Below are 12,424 nucleotides of genomic sequence, written 5' to 3' on the forward strand. Positions count from 1 at the left end.
CATACATTTTAGTAGAACATAATTTGGTTTAAATTTTTTGAATTCAACCTTATGATTTTGAGATCATTGTATTTGTAAATCATATTATACATATAAAGGAGCAGAATTCTTTGTTGTGCTTTTGAAAGTATATAGAAAAATGATGTATATAGAATTTAATTCCAATCGAAAACGGATCCCACCCGAAAAAATAGAATACAAACAGGATTCGATTTGAGTTGGCACAGTAAACATGCACTCTAAAAAATTTGAACGAAGCGGGGAAAGTCGCAGTAATCGCCCGAAACCAAAATCTGCGAGATGGAAATTACTACTGCCTATCCCTACCATGCGAAGCCTATCTGCTGGATTTCTATAGGTTTCGATAGGGGTAGGTTTGTCATTTCACCCAAACGTGACATAACCGCCTCTCACCCGGATTCATACACGGTTGGCGCCAATACACATTGTGTCCTCGGCCGAGATCGACTGCCTCCCTGATTCATACACGGTGGGCGCCAAAACAAACTCTCGTCGGCAAATATTCGGTGTATGCGAGATTACCGTCCTATCCCCAACCGACTAATATTGCTATGATGTAGGAAATTTGAAACAGGGGCTAAGTTTGTAAATTTCCTCGCATTTGAGACAAGCGCGCCTTGAATACATGATTCCCCCTTCCTCTCTACCTCCCTTTTCCCCATTCGTACTCCATGGGCACCAAAACATGCTCTCCACCCCAGCCTCCTCCGTCCTCCACCCCATCCACTGTCGTCCTCCTCCACCATGTCAGAGCTGATACCCCGACGCCGCCGTCCATTACAAGAGATTGACCTCTCTCATCCACGGCTTCGGACAGGGATCATTGCATCCCGTCCTCTCGCTTCATCTCCGCCGTCGTCCACCTTGCCATCGCCGCTCCAATGACCATCTTGTCCATCGTGCCCCGACGCCACTATCTACCCTCCTAGATCTAATTCCATGCGGCCGACAGCCATCGCTACCACAACACTGTCAAATTCTCAGCAGATGCATACACAGCGCCGCACCGGAGGCGGTACTCTTTCGTATCTGCTCAACTTATTTATCACACAAAGAATATAGATCGCCACAGCTTTACTCCGATTTCTTGTCTTGGTTGCGAAGTTGCCTTTGCCTGGTTTGCACCTTCAGATCCGCCATGGCACGCTCAACACTATACTCCCAATGCTTATTGTTTTCCCCTTTTATATTCCACACTAGTTAAATCACAGTAGACTAAATTTCAAAATTGGGTCAGACGACTTTTCAAAGCTCGCCGGAGTTCGTCGGTGCGCATGAGGGGGCTCGGGTGGTTGTGGGGGGCGGTGGTGGGGCCTCGCCAAACGAAGAAAATTCGACGCGGGTGCGGGCGGGGGTGGGGGTGGGGGTAGGAGTGGTGGAAGAACATAGGCAGTGGGGGCCGGTGGTCTGCTCGGCGGCCCGTGCGGTGTTCTGTATGGGAAGAATTAGAGATGAGGAAGAAGAAGGGTTAGGAGAGGTAGGATCTTCATCCAACCGCCAGAAATGGTCGAGAGACAGCAGGGAGTTGCATTCTTAATGCGCTCTTGTTCATCATATGTGGGCACTACGCAAAAAACATTTTAATATCCAAAATCAGCTTGCTCTTCTGTACCATGTTCCTCTTCGGTTCTTCTTTAACATGTACTCTCTCCGTTCCTAAATACAAGTCTTTGTATAGATTCCACAATGGACTACATATGGAGCAAAATGAGTGAATCTACACTCTAAAATGTATCTGGATACATCTGTATGTGATCCATAGTGGAAATCTCTACCAAGACTTATATTTTGGAACAGAGGGAGGATGATAGTAGTACAATATGTTCCTTGTAGTGAAGATGAGTAGGGACATTTGCAGTGTAGAGGTCTATACGATCGGTTGTGATGGACACTTTGAGCCTCTTTTATTCATAGGATTTTGTAAACATAGGAATAGCATTTGTAGTAGCCTGCCCATTTGAATCCTATAAGAATAGCAAGGAAATGCGGGGAGCTGTGTCGCCTTTGAGGGTTACACTAATATTAACAGTACCGCACCTTCAGTTAAAGAGAACTGGTATCCGAAGCCTTTCTAGTCGTACCGGCAATACTAGCACATATATTCCAGCAAGTTCCACTTTGCTTATTTTACTCTGATGCTTACGGTTTTCCCGTAATATCTACACTATGATCTATGTAGCTGCTTTGTGTCGCACTAGCAGCAGTCCACTCTTGAAGCTAAACACTGCAATGACTTACAAAATTGGCACCAAGGCATTGAGTGCCATTCTGGATGCAATGAAACTAATATGCTCCCCACCTATTGATTCTTGTTCAAAATATGATCCTAATGACTATTCTAACCTCGAGGAGTCAAAGGCAGATGGCCTGTCCTGTTCACCCATCAAGGTGTCTATTCTAATTTGGCAAGGTTTTATTGATTGCACGTATCTTGCATATGTTGTCTTGCATTTCTTCTACTTTGTTGCACTGCCATCTGCTTAGTTTACTCATCATATATGTCGAGATGCCATGCCCATCCATTATCAATACATATTCCATTTGTCATCATACCGTGTTTTTCCACTCAAATTTTGTTCTTGTGCATCAAACATCAAAAAGGAAGAGGGTGATTGCCGAACCTGATGGAGTACCAGCAAAGTCCTTGAAAAACGTGGTGGTGCCGAAGAAATCAGACAGCACCCCACTTATATTGGTTGTACAACCAATGACACAAACGTAGGACCGACTCCAGCAAACTGTACCCATACTTTACTGGCCACACCACTAGCCCCACCACACAGGACCTGCAATCCAGCAAAAGATATACCGGTTGCAGTTGCCATAGCACCAGCCGTACCATAGAAAAATCCCACTCCAGCAAAAAGTTAAGCAAGTTCACCGACCGAAGACCTATCGCAACTACAGAGACGGCCAATTCCTGCAGATTGGAACCCCATTCCAGTTATTCCCAATTTCAAAGACAATGCTTTCAATGTTGTTAGGGACTACCTACATATATTCTCATCATGGGAAGATCATAGTGAAGACAAACACCATTTTCACATCTTCCTGTCCAGCTTGCGTGTAAGTGCTACTATTCATGGCTATTATTTTCCTGTTTTCTGCTGATTGAACACATCAATGATTTACATTACATTGTTGTAAGTAGGTGAGGGTTAATCTGGATAGTCATGACAAGCAAAGCTTGCTTGTGCTTTTCAAGGAAGCATTGCAACAGTATCGGTGTTACCTGAGGAAATTACACTTTGATGGCAAGTCTATAAGCGAATTTCGGGTGAAGTCTCCTGTGCAAAATTTAGAAGACATTGAATGGAAAAACCTTGTTATGCACTGGTCTCGTTCCCAGGATGAGGTACTGTCTATGAAATCACATGACAATTTGAACTTCTACTTTTCTGCATGTGCCTTACGGATATTTTTTTCCAGGAAATCTGCTCGAGGAAGAATTCCGATTTGAAAACAACGACAGGATATCGCAAATATGCTACCCGCTGCTTTGCTCTTGTTAGTACCTGTTGTCCTGTATCACTATACTTGCATACATACCTGGTTCATTATGTGACAGCAGTATGCATGATAGCTTGCTTATAAATTGTTCGCTCCAAATTATCTGATCTGTATGAATGGTTACATTAGTGTAGAATATATCCAATGCCAATGATTCTTTTTAGCTCTGCATTGTTCTTCTAAGTACATATTGTCCTTTATCAGTGTACTTATATTGACAGATAGTTGTTCATGTACCATCACTCCGCAGCTTATTTTCCTTTGACCTCCATTTTCTACACATCAGATCTATATTTACTCTTACCATAAGGTTGGATACCCAATGGCACTGAAGAAGTTTAGCTGTGCATTACTCTTGGTTGTACCTTTTGCATGTACCCCTGCACTTACAGTTATAGCTATTTGGTTATGTAGCATCACTCTTCATCTTATCTTAAATATTCTCCATTTTTTTCTTATTTTATCACATCTATATTTACTCTCAACAAAAATGTAGAATAAAGACAATGCTTATGAAGAAGATTCTGTGGTAAACTTCTTGAATTGCCCCCCACCCCAATCAGCATGGACAAGGGCTTTATAGAGCCTGTCTTCACCAATAATGTAAGTTTGTCCTTCTCAAGCCTTCAAACTTTGTTGTGTATATTTGGTTAGGCATGACTGCAACAGCTGTTTATTTTTGGTGTTTGCATCAAATTGCATGTTTAAAGTTTATTATGTAGTTCATAAACAAAAGTTTGTCCTTCTCAATTTAAGTTTTCAGTTGTACAACCAAGTTCCTTCTTCATACCATGTAAATTAAACTATACAGAGCAAGTTATCTTGTTTTGCACTGCATGTATGCTTCGGTTCTTGATCCGTAATCCAGTGGTGCGGTGAACCTAACCACTACAGCACAATGTCATATTCTGCAATGTCTTAACTATGAACAATGTCATATAATTCTACTATTATTTAAACCGTCTCTTTATTTGCCAATATGAAATGAGATAAATTGACAGCACAGTAACCATTGATACTTATGAGTTCTTGATCTATAATCCAGGTGTGTCATGAAGCTGCCAACTCCTTCACAATGCCATCTCCTGCCATGTCTTGACCTGAACAATACCATATTGTGTTAATGCAATTTTAAACCGTGTCACTTTATTCGTCAGTAAGAAATGTGATGAATTGTCAGCACTGACACTTTTATGTGCAAAACATGTCATTTGCCTGCTTGTTTATCTTTCATAGTGAGGAGGATATAAGTATTAAACAAGGGAAGTCTCATCAGCTTGCTCAGTTGCTTGTGCTGCAGCTCCCCAGTAGGGCTAACCTTTCTTGAACTCTATTGAAGTGATGTTGGTTTTGTATATTATTTTGTCGGCGTGTTTATTTGCACTTGTGGCAATCTTTGATGCCTAGTGTATGTAATCTTTTGTCTGCTTGTGCTTTATTATCATAGTGGCGAACTTTGATGCCCAGTGGATGTAATATGCCGTAATTTCTTTATTGTATAGTCTAGGTTTTTTCTTATTCACGATGCTAGAGTTATTTTACTGTATATCTATCCTATCTTCACAGTAAACCGGCCAAACCATAAAATTATGGTACATAATCGGGCCGTCATGCAATCACGATGTATGATCCGCATCATGGGCCCCGTCATCTTGGTCCACTAAAAGGCCTAAATGGAAACTGGCCTACTAGTAGATTCTGGCCTTCAATAGGCCGAGTAAACCACCGGCCCTCTTTTTGCAAGAAAACTAAATGGGCTTTTAGGAGGCCGAGAAGTAAGTTGGGCCTGAAACGTGTCGAATAGCTCACGGGTCGGCAGCAGCCTGAAATGGACCCTGGCCCATGATTGTGCGAATCAAATCACGTGCTTTTAACAGGCCAAAATTGTCTCGGTCCTTGTTTGGCCCAATCAGATTATCGGCTGCGAGTAGGCCGGATGCAAACCAAGCCGTAGTTAGGCCCAACTATATGACGGGCTTAACAAGCCGAAATTAATATTGGGCCGAAATGTTAAATGGGCCCTTAACAGGCCGAAACTAATATCAGGCTGAATTACTAAATGGGCCTTTAGCAAGTGGGCCCAAGAGCATAGCGTCCAGTTGACGGGCCGAATCTGATATGGGCCATAATTGAGCCAAAAGCCTCTTAAAGGGCCGGACCTGATCTGGGCCGTAATTTGGCCCTTAACGTTGTAGGCTTTTAATGGGCCGGATCTCATATAGGCCATTATTAGGCCCGGAACGTGGCAGGCCAATAATGGACCGGATCAAATATGGGCCGACATTTGGCCCAAAACATGGTAGCAAGTTAATGGGCCGGCCTACTAGGGTCCTCAAAATCTTGTGGGCCTACAGCTGGGCCGGCCCATTAATGTCGGCAAAATCTCATGGGCCTTTAGCTGGGCCAGCCCATTATGATCCGCAAAAATCTTGTGGGCCTTTATCTGGGCCGGCAGATTATGGCCCACAAAAATCTTGTGGGCCTTTACCTAGGCCGGTCCATTATGGCCCGCAAAATCTTGTGGGCCTTTGGCTGGGCCAGCCCATTATTGTCTGCAAAATCTCATGGTCCTTTAGCCGGGCCGGCCCATTATGGTCCGCAAAATCTTGTGGGCCTTTAGTTGGGCCGGCCCATTTAAACTTTAAGGGCCAGTCCACGTGTCAACATATCATAGGCGCATCTTTCCCATTGGATGAGTGCCACCTGTGCCAACGCGGAGCTGACACATGTTTCCTCCAGCCAACGATTATTTTACACGTCGAAAATCCCCATTGGTCCAGGCTATTAATGGGTTATCGGATCCAAAACCGGACCCGATAGCATAACGGCATTCCGTTACGGTGGATGCCACATGTCGGTCATCCTTGACGAAAGCACTCCCGTGACGCGTGATTCATCGTCATGGAAGTGGACACTTTCGTGATGATAATTTCGGTAATGTCATGGAACACTTCTACGACAGCACAGGTATGACTATCTTGATTCTGTCATAAAATCGTCATGGATGTACATGCATGCCAAAAAATGTGACCTACTGTGACAAACACGTATCATCACGGAAGTGTATCTTTTTTGTAGTGTAGGGTTTGTGGCAGTGGCTATGTCAAATGAAACTTGGTGGCGCCGGATAGATCAAATCGGTGGTGCCGAATTTGACTTTTAGGTTTAGGACATATGTGGAAATGAGAAAGTAGTTGAGGGTTTTGGAGCATATCACTAAGCATTTTGAGCAAGTAAGCCATTAAGCAACAACTCATCCCCTTTTAATAGTACTGGCTTTCCTATAGACTCAATGTGATCTTGGATCACTAAAATGAAAGTGTAGAGTGTTGAGCTTGTTGCCAATATGCGTCCTTAGCATTTTGAGGGGTCCACATCTCTAGTCCATGCCATGCCAATCATTGAACTTTCTAAAATGATCATCTTGAAAGAGCATTAGTTCAATGAACTATATGTTGTTAAGAATTACCAAAACCACCTAGGGCTTAGTTGCATTTTTAATCTCCCCCTTTTTGGTAATTGATGACAACATATAGATCAAAGCTTCGACAAATGATAATAAGAATGAAGTACATCGTCGCTTTGAGAAGTATGTTATAAGTAAGAGCTCGCCCTAAATTTTTGCATTGTTTAAAATTTGCTTTGGACTGCAAATGCACAATCTGTTAGAATCATGGGTTACTCTTCCATGTCACATACATCTTGGTGGAGCACTCAAAATGATAAGAAATAAGAATAAGCACTCATTGAGGGAGTCCTAGATTAGGGGGTCCTCGGACGGCCGGACTATGTACTTTGGCCGGACTATTGGACTATGAAGATAGAAGATTGAAGACTTCGTCCTGGGACTCTCCTTTGCATGGAAGGCAAGCCTAGCAATTCGGATATGTAGATCTCCTTCTCTGTAAACCGACTCTGTGTAACCCTAGCCCCCTCCAGTGCCTATATAACCGGAGGGTTTAGTCCATAGGACAACAAGAATCATAATCATAGGCTAGCTTCTAGGGTTTAGCCTTTATGATCTCGTGGTAGATCAACCCCTGTAATACTCATATCATCAAGATCAATCAAGCAGAAAGTAGGGTGTTACCTCCATCGAGAGGGTCCAAACCTGGGTAAACATTGTGTCCCCCGCTTCTTGTTACCATTAGCTTTAGACGCACAGTTTGGGACCACCTACCCGAGATCCGCCGGTTTTGACACCTACATTGGTGCTTTCATTGAGAGTTCCACCGTGTCATCACGATAAGGCTTGATGGCTCCTTCAACCATCTACAATGATACGACCTAGGGTGAGGTTTTCCTCCCCGGACAGATCTTCATATTCGGTGGCTTCGCACTGCGGGCCAACTCGCTTGGCCATCTGGAGCAGATCGACGGCTACTCCCCTGGCCATCAGGTTAGGTTTGGAAGCCTGAAATACACCGCCGACACCCGTAGAGATTTGATCTTCGACAAATTCGAGCCCATGATAGGTGCGCCGAACAGTCATGATGAGCATGACTTAGATCTGCCATCGGACGGTGTTCGGAAGATCACACCTGCGGATGCCCCGGCCCTTAATCTGGAGCTGATCGTGCCATTCGAGAACGGGTGGATGGACCCCGCCACGGAGGCCGTACACTCAGCGGCGATAGACTTTGCCTCCAATGAGGCGTATGTCATCGGACCCTAGGACTCGTCTTCGGCCATAGGCTCCGAACCGCGTGCATCCGTGCCTATCGAATCGGACTGGGAACCGATCATGGAGTTTACCTCCGCGGATATCATTCAGTACTCGCCCTGGAGCGACGTGCTAAATTCATTAAAGTCTCTCTCCTTGTCAGGAGACTCTTGGCCGAACTATGTCCGGCTTGAGTGGGAGGCGGACGACAAAGAAATTCGTTCCCCACCCACCGCCCACTTAATAGCCACTGTTGATGACTTAACGAACAATCTTGGTTTTGACTCCAAAGACATCGACAGTCTGGACGACGGTGCTGAAGAGGAATAGGAACCACCGCCCATGGGGCGCTGGACAGCCACCTCATCATACGACATATACATGGTGGACACACCAAAATTAAACAACGGCGAGGAACGGAAGGATGCAACGGAGGATAATCCTCTCGAGAAGCAACCAAAGCGACGACGACGGTGCTGCTCTAAATCCCGCCACAGTAAAAACAGTGATAACAACGCAAGAAGGAATAATATCCCGGTCGACCCCATGGACCCAGCAATGGAGCAGGATGAACTAGGGGACGGCGAACATTGTTCGGGGCCGTAGTCCGCTCATAGCGACGGTGGAGATAAAACTCATGAACCTGTCCCCGGAGAGGAGAACAGTCCGGGTGACGATGCACTCATCATCCCAGAAAGGCAATTGGAACAGGAGAACCTCCATAGAAGGCTTATCGCCACCGCGATGAGCTTGAAGAAGAACAAGCAAAGGCTTAAGGCTGCGCATGATACGCTCAACCGCAGATGGAACAAAGTACTCGGCACTGAAGAAAAATACGGTGGCGATCGCCACACAAAGAGCTACCCAAAGCGCGCGCTGCTACCTAAATTCAATGATGAGGCTATAGAGCCCATTCCACTGAAAAATAATATGGCCGATCCGCCGGACCGACCACTCCGTGGCCGCGACAGGGCGGCTAATGATGCCGCACACAAGTCAGCACATGATTTACGTGAGCACCAGGACAAAAAAGCTGGTATGACCAGGTCCATCTATGCACCTAGGAAGCATGCTCCGGTGCAGGATCATGACCACCAAAACGACTATACTGATCGAATAACAGCTCGGAATCAAAACCGAACACTACAACCGTCGAAAGCAGGCCATGACACATCCAAATACAGGTGTGGCGCACACCCCGTGTGCTTCACCGATGAGGTGCTGGATCATGAATTCCCAGAGGGATTTAAACCGGTGAACATAAAGGCACACAACAGAACGGCAGACCCTGGGGTCTGGATTCAGGACTTTATCCTTCACATCCACATTTCTCGCGGAGATGATCTCCACGCCATCAAATACCTGCCCCTCAAGTTGAAAGGACCAGCTCGACACTGGTTGAAAAGGCTCCCCGAAAATTCAATCAGAAGTTGGGAGGAACTTGAGGATGCTTTCAGGGCTAATTTTCAAGGGACCTATGTCCGACCTCCGGACGTAGACGATCTAAGTCACATAATCCAACAACCCGGAGAGTCAGCCCGTAAGCTTTGGAACATATTTCTCACCAAGAAGAATCAAATCGTCGACTGCCCGGATGCCGAAGCCTTAGCAGCTTTTAAGCATAGTGTCCGGGACGAATGGCTCGCTAGACACGTCGGCCAGGAAAAACTGAGGACAATGGCGGCCCTAACAAGCCTTATGACCAGCTTCTGCGTGAGCGAGGACAGCTGGTTGCCCCGTAGCGGCACCAGCGACCCAGGCACATCCGAATCAGGGACGTCAATTGGATGTCGCGACACAATAAAAACAAACGTCGAAACAACAAAGACAGCCCACACAACATGGCGGAAAATGTCGGATTCAGGGGCTCTGATGACCCACAAGTATAGGGGATCTGTCGTAGTCCTTTCGATAAGTAAGAGTGTCGAACCCAACGAGGAGTAGAAGGAAATGACAAGCGGTTTTCAGTAAGGTTTTCTCTGCAAGCACTGAAATTGTAGGTAACAGATAGTTTTGTGATAACATAAGGGTAACAAGCAATGAAGTAAATAAAGTGCAGCAAGGTGGCCCAATCCTTTTTGTAGCAAAGGACAAGCCTGGACAATTTCTTATAATGAGAAAAGAGCTCCCGAGGACACATGGGAGTTATCGTCAAGCTAGTTTTCATCACGCTCATATGATTCGCATTCATTACTTTGATAATTTGATATGTGGGTGGCCCAGTGCTTGGGTACTGCCCGTACTTCGACAAGAATCCCACATATGATTAACCCCTATTGCAAGCATCCGCAACTACAAAATTATTAAGGTAAACCTAACCACAACTTTAGACATATGGATCCAAATCAGCCCTTTACGAAGCAACGCATAAACTAGGGTTTAAGCTTCTGTCACTATAGCAACCCATCATCTACTTATTACTACCCAATGCCTTCCTCTAGGCCAAAATAATGGAGAAGTGTCATGTAGTCGACGTTCACATAACACCACTAGAGTAAAGACAACATACATCTCATCAAAATATCGAACGAATACCAAATTCACATGACTACTAATAGCAAGACATCACCCATGTCCTCAGGAACAAACGTAACTACTCACAAAGCATATTCATGTTCATAATCAAAGGAGTAATAATATGCATTAAGGATCTGAACATATGATCTTCTACCAAGTAAACCAATTAGTATCAACTACAAGGAGTAATCAACACTACTAGCAACCCACATGTCCCATTTGTGGTTTGGATACAAGATTGGATACAAGAGATGAACTAGGGTTTTGAGAGGAGATGGTGCTGGTGAAGATGTTGATGGAGATTGACCCCCTCCCGATGAGAGGATCATTGGTGATGACGATGGTGATGATTTCTCCCTCCCAGAGCCCTAGATTGGTTCCGCCAAGGTTCCGCCTCGTGGGGGTGGAGTTTCGTCCCGTAAGTTTGCCTCTGCTTTTTCTCAGGGTAAAAGCCTTCATATAGCAGAAGATGGGCACCGGAGGGCCACCAGGGGGCCCAGGAGACAGGGGGCGCACCCAGTAGGGGTGGGCGCGCCCCCCACCCTCCTGGCCAGGGTGTGGGCCCCCTCTAGTGTTTTCTTCGCTCAATAATTCTTATTAATTCCAAAACTGACTTCCGTGGAGTTTCAGGATTTTTGGAGCTGTGCAGAATAGGTTTCCAATATTTGCTCCTTTTCGAGCCAGAATTTCAGCTGTCGGCATTCCCCCTCTTCCACTAGTAGAAAACGGAGCTTTAGCGCCGGTTTGTAAGGGCCTTTAGTGTCGGTTCCATAACCAGCACTAAAGTGTGGTCACTAAAGCCCCCCCCCCCTTTAGTACCGGTGTGGCACGAACCGACACTAAAATGCCACCACGTGGCGTGAGCTCGCGCCCTGGTATGGGGGACCTTTAGTACCGGTTGGTGTTACCAACCGGTACTAAATGTTTTTTTTTGAATTTTGGAATTTTTTTTAATTTTTAATTTTGCTGAATTATTTGATGATTTATTCTCTAATCACCTCTCTTAACCGCTCATGTGTGGATCACTCATTCCAAATCATCTAACTTCCCGACCGGTCACCCATCCCTCTCACTACTCTAGCCCGAGCACGCTTAACTTTTGGGTTCTATTCTCCTTTGTTTCCGAGTCTGCACTTGTTGTTTTCCTGACAATAGTACGATGTCAATCCTATTAACCCTCAGGAGTTTAGCTTGAGCATGAAGTCACACATTTCACCGTTTGAGTTTGAAACTATTATTCTAAAAAACCGTAATTATTTAGTAACGCTAATATTTCTTGAATAAGTTTGACCATAGTTTGACCATAGTTTGACCATAGTTTGACCAGATTTGACAAAAATTCAAAAAATTGAAATAATTATTTAGTAACACTAATATTCTTGAATAATTATGTAGTAACATTAATACTTCTTGAATAAGTAGTTTGACCAGATTTAACCAATTTTTTTTTAAAACTGAAATTTGACCATATCTTTTTTTCCTTTTGGTATTTGAGGATTCTAAAAAATTCCAAACAGGCCGTAGGCAGTCTCCATCGGATGCGGATTTTCGTGCTGAATTTTTTGATATATTATATTTTTTTTCCGACATCGTATGCAAAAGTTATAGCCGTTTTACATTTTCCCTACACTTTTCGCAAAACATGTCCAAATTGTAGTTTTCAAATTTTCCTAACTAGTAGATGTAGTAATATAACTACCTCTCGAAGGATTT

The sequence above is a fragment of the Triticum aestivum genome, chromosome 1B (assembly GCF_018294505.1).
Source record: "Triticum aestivum cultivar Chinese Spring chromosome 1B, IWGSC CS RefSeq v2.1, whole genome shotgun sequence".
NCBI lineage: Eukaryota > Viridiplantae > Streptophyta > Magnoliopsida > Poales > Poaceae > Triticum > Triticum aestivum.